We start from the raw sequence: 6,000 nt of genomic DNA on the forward strand, positions 1-6,000 counted from the left end.
CTGTAAAAAAAAAAAATCAATAAAATATATTTTTTAAAAAAAAGTGTACTTTGATCTCTTTCCTCCCCCATCCAGTGAGCTGATTTCTTAATAGAGCCTGTGTAGCATGCTGTGGAATCTTCAGGCAGCAGAGTGTGAGATGCAGAACCTCCCCCTGGCCTGGGTCCCATGTTCAAGGACATGGCTCTGTCACCAGGTTGTGTAACACTTTATTGACTTTTAAACTCCCATTAACTTCTCTATATTCTCCTCAACATATCCTGTGCATGAACAGGTTGAACTAATCAAGAGGAGACAGAAATTCCAAGGAGGCTCACTCATAGATGGAGAGCAGGCTGACAGCTCTGGTATGGGGGAGAGTATTGGGAGTGTTGGAGCGATTGAGAAAAAAAAATGAGAGAGAGAGAGAATTCATGGACATGGACAACAATGTGGTGATTGCAGCAGTGGAGGGGGTGGGTGGAGGTGGAAGAGGGCTTAGAGCAAGCATGTCCAACTCAAAGGCTAACACAGGCCAAATAAACAAGGTTTATGTTTATGTGGGCTGCAAAACAACAAAAACTTCAATTTTCATATAAACGTAGGTTTATTTTGATAGAGACCTGCTGAATACAAAGGGCTGCAATAAATGAGTAAAATAATAGAACATTTTAATAAAAATTAATATCTTTTTCTTGAACATTAACTTACCAGACACTGACTAACTGCACAAATTAATAAGTGTAATGCAAATAAACCTATTTTTCTTGTTCTCTGAAATTGAAATATTTCCTGTTGCACACATCAAACAAGTCAGTCCAAGACTAATGACATGGAATCGGCTGCTAAAATATCCACTGCTAGTATTAGTGGAGAGAAATGGTGCACCTGCACATAAGGCGTGTAAGGGAAATGAATGCAACACAATTATAGTAATCAGTCATTAGTGAACATTGTAGTTCATTATTAATAATTATGTATAACAGGATACTGTAAAAATTAAGTTACGAAATTTTTATTAAAACATTACTTATATACCACTAGAGGCTCAGCGCACAAAATTCATGCACTGGTAGGGTCCCTAGCAGCTGCTGGCCGCCAGCTGCTAGCTGCCGGCCAGGTACTCCCTCCCTTCCCCCTGGGCCAGCCCTGCCCCCTGGTTGAACTCCCAGACAACTCCCAGTTGAGGGGGCAATTTGCATATTATGCTTTTATTATATAGGATTATATTGTCTGAGCTGCAAAAATATTCACTGTGGACCACTGGCCGCAAGTTTGACATGCTTGCCTTAGAGAGTATAAATGGTGATGGAAAAAAAGTAAATTAAAAGGGTCAATTTTTACATTTTTCTTTTTGATTAATGTATGATGCAACTAAGATTCATTGGGAAAAAAATAAAAAAAATTTATAATATAACCAGGAGAATTAAATATGATCATGTTTTCAGTGTCTCCCATATTAAGTGCTTCATTCACCCACCTACTTCCAGAAAGTGCCCAAATTTCTCTTCATTCATTTATCTATTCAGATCTGCAAGAAATTTTTCAGTGCCTAAAATGTTGTCTGTTACAGAGTAGGTGCTAGATGTATATTCCTGAAATTGAAGTTATTCCTTATCCTTAGGCATATGGTATTACTGAACATAACACAATATGGATATTTAGGTTTGTGTCATGTAAGTGGAGAGGACCACAAAGCAATGATTATGTTTTTGGGGGGAGGAGAGGAGCATGAGCCCTTACCTGGGGAGTTGTCTCCACACCAATCTTCACAGGTGTCCCCAGAGACAAATGAGAATGGAAGACGTCTCCATGATGCAATTACCTTTTAATACAGGCAGTTCAACAGGATCTAACAGAGTGCATTCCAGAAATTGCTGAGCTGAGGCTTATAAGGTGGACATTGCACAAAGCAAAATCTTCTGGTGTCATGAAATCCAACCCTTCCTCTCTGCGTTCAGGGTGAAGAAGCTGGCTTTGCAAGGTTCAGAGGCTGACAGTGTGCCATCTGAGCTACCCCCACCAAATGCCAGGTTGCTCTTTGCCCCCACAGGCCCTGCCATGCATCTGCAATGTGTGTGAGACTGCCAGGCCTGATACTAGAAGGAGGGTCAGATTGTGTAGACTATTCCTTCTTTCCCTTCCCAGTTTCAAGTACCTGTAATAAGAGCAAGGTAGTATGAAAGATATGGATAAGATCTGACTTGCAGAATCAGATCTATCTTCTTACATAAATGAAGAACAGAATATCACTTGAATGGTGTTACTAAAGCTTTTAGGATCCTCCTTTTTTTAGTATAAGCTGTGCTCTCTCCACTGCCCATTCTGAGGCTGCAGATAAGCATCCTAAATATTTCTCAAGTGGGCATTTCTTAGTCATTTCGTAGAGAAGGAAACTGAGGCTCAGTGTGGCTGAGTGAGATAGAATTTAAACCCAGAGCCTCTTCACTCCAACATGCTCACTATCCCACATTAACTCTTGATCTACCATCCTCAGAAAAGAAAGCGGGGATTCATAGAAGTGATCATTTGGATATCAATGCCACTGTGTGAGACAAGGAAGGAAGGAAGTTTGCCATTGTCTCTATCTTGTCCTCATCACGCTTATCCTTGTTTAGCACATTAGTGGAGAGTTTCATTATGGAGTCAATAAGAGTAACTAATCCAAGGAATGGGGACAGGGTAGCAAAAGTAAAAAGAGAGAAAGTACAAAAAGCTTGGATGCTGCTTCAGTCCATGGACCAGTACAGAACATGTTTGCTTTTTTATTTTTCTGCTCTTTTTAGGAGTCTTGTCCCTCCTAGTGCCAGGGACCAATTTCAGCATGTAATAATTACAAGAGTTTCATCAAAAGGTTGGTGAAGCTTGGGGGTTCAACAAGGGCTGAGCCACATATGTAGTTTACCTGTTGGAATTGGCTGAATGGCATTTCCCCCAAACCTGAATAGGATTGTCTGCTGCCAGACAGCCCAGGGCATCTTAAATCTGCATCTTATTGCCTCCTGTTGGCCAAACACCTGAACAGCTGTAGACTATCTGACAATGCTTCTGTAAACCCTACCCTTTGAAGTGTATTATCTCCAACTTGCCTTAGGACAAATTGTGTTAATAAATAGCACAAGGTCTTTAGACAAGGGGTAGTCTTCTAGCTCCTTTAGCTGAAGATCCTCTGACCCCAATGCCTTTTAAAATTATCTTTCATCTTTGGACTCCTTCTTAATCATCTACACATCAGCTCCTTTCTCCAGATTGCTGAATCCTTTGTAACACTGGGACAAGAACCCCGGCATCCTAGAGTATTAATTCTCAATCTTACCTCCTGAGTTAAAGTCATTATGATCATTTATTACTCTTTCTCCAAGGACAAAGGACAATGAAAGTATTCTGTCACTATCAACAGAGTGAACTCCTAGGTCCCAGTAGGGTCTGTATCTCTTAAAAGTTGATTACAACAAAAGACTGGGATCCTTCTGTACCCAGTCCTAGAAGTCAGATCCCTTGTCCTCTCTCTCCTTCAGCCATCACCCACACTCAGTCACTAAGAAGATTCCAGGGCATCTACCCAGTTCCCTTGTATCTTAAACTAGTTTCATAACCTCTCCAGGTTGTTTTCCCAGCTGTCAAGAGTGCTTCCGTAATGAAATTACCTAAAATATATTTGGCTAACATCTATCCCCTTCCACACACACACATACACATACTATACAATGGTCACATTTTAGTGTCAATAAACACAAATCTTACATAATCATTTTAATGACTTTGTCATATATATATAAAAGCCTAAGTGACCGTTATAACTAAATGGCCAGAACGACTGGAACAACCGGTCTACCAGTTGCTCTGACATGCACTGACAACCAGGGGGCAGATGCTCAATGCAGGAGCTTCCCCTTGGTGGTCAGTACGCTTTCACTGCCAACCTCCCACGGACCCTCCCCCTGGCGAAGACTCCGGGCACCAGAGAATCTGGGTGCGGGAAGCCTGTAGGAAGAGAGTGACCCCGACACTGATCGAGATAGAGTAGCATCTCAGAAGGGGCAGAAGGAGCAAGGCAGCAGCCTAACTGCAAAGACATGAAGTAAGCACCACTGCCATCTTACCTCTGCCACCCTCAGCCACTACTAACTTGGTCCCATGGCTTTCCAGGCTCCTAACTGCTGATTGGCTAGCACTCTTATAGCGGTGTGCCACCATTGGCCAAAGTCAGCTACCTATCATGCTTGAGGGTGGAGCCTCAGGAAAATGTGTGGCTGAGGTAGGAGAGACAACCTGTTTGTCTGTCAGCAACTCTGCCCTGGGAAGAGTGAGGAGGCCTGAGCGTGAGCAGCAAAGTAGAGCAGTATTTCCACCTCAGAGCATAACTGGTGTTCAGGCCATTTGGGGCACTCTGTCTGTGGTCTTTGCCACTACCTCAGCACATCTACGTGGGGCCAGCCATCCAACCTCCCAAGGTCCCTCCTGCTGGCTGGCAGGCCCTGATCGCCCCCTCCCCCCCCCCCCATGCATGAATTAGTGCACTGGGCCTCTAGTATCCATTATGGAGAAGAATGCTAACTTAATTTTTCTATTTCCTACTGCAGGTCATTTTAGTGTTTTCTAATTTTTAGTTTACTATTCAAAGAACATTAATTTGCAAAAATTTTTGCAAATATGCCTGTTATTATAAAATTTTGAAAGGAGATTTCTGGGTCAAATGCCAGTTTCTGTTTAAAGATTTTTTTTCCTTACACATATTTCCAAATTACTTTTCAAGAAAGTTAAACGAGCTCATGCCTATTTAGTAAGTAGAGACAAAGCAAAACGTTTGATGGCCAAAGTCCAAGAAAATCATCCTGGGCAGCCTGTTTAGACTTTTCTGCAGGCATCTGTTGAAACATTGATGCCATCAAGAAGAACATTGAGCCCTAGCTGGTTTGACTCTGTGGATAGAGCATCAGTCTGCAGACTGAAGGGTCCCAGGTTCAATTCCAATCAAGGGCACATGCTTGGGTTGCAGGCTCAATCCCCAGTAGGGGGCAGGAGATAGACGATCAGTGATTCTCATCATTGATGTTTCTATCTCTCTCTCCTTCTCCCTTTGTCTCTGAAATCAATAAAAATATTTTTTAAAAAAAGAAGAAGAACATTGAAGAGACTAAGAATGACCTTCTAGGCTCGAAGGAGCCCTGTGGTTGTGGGGAGAGGGAAAAAGGCATTGCCTAACGACCTCAGTGTGGCTGAAACATGATGCCTCAGCAGATGATATAGAAAGATGCTAAAGGCTAGGACCAATAAAATAATGAACATTTCAATGATTAAAGACCACAGCTGACCCTGTGCTTTCCTACCCTTGCCATGAAACATTTATGCCAGACTAAGGACAAAGAGGAAGAGGCAAACTTTGACTTTACTAAGCTTCTATAAAATAATTAAATTTCTGCCATTAGCAAGGGCTCAAAATAAATATTAAATGCAGTTTTATGAAAAATAAAGAGGTTAAATCTTTTTAACATTGGAGTTAGAGACCAGTGACATTCATATACATTCGATTAAAAAGAACTGAAATCACTCTTCTTTTCTCTGCACATGGTAGTATCTCTATGCCAAGATCTAATATTGAGGCTTGCTTTGCTTCACAATTGAGTTGGGCTAAGAGTAGTGTCAAGAGTTTTTCACAAAAAGTTGAGATACACTTAACACAAGAAGAACGATTCAAACACCAAAGATCTGCACTATAGAGCATGGAAGAAAAACATTTAATCTGAAAATTTTTCAAAGAAGCCACTCAAGATAAAAATGTCTCAGTTCACAGAGCATCGAATTTATTTACTCCCTTCTGCTCCAAAAAATAAAAATAAAAGATTCACTATCTGTAGGATGTGGTAATTCATTATATAGGATTACCAATTGAAGGTAGTTAAGTATTAATATAGACCAATGAGACAAATGTTAGGTGATGCCTACCAAAACAGATGATTTTAGTTTTAGCTGAGTCAGTGACCTTTGGTAATTTATGCTTTTTCACAGGCCATAAATTGT

Source organism: Cnephaeus nilssonii, assembly GCF_951640355.1.
Source record: "Cnephaeus nilssonii genome assembly, chromosome: 13".
NCBI classification, from domain to species: Eukaryota; Metazoa; Chordata; class Mammalia; order Chiroptera; family Vespertilionidae; genus Cnephaeus; species Cnephaeus nilssonii.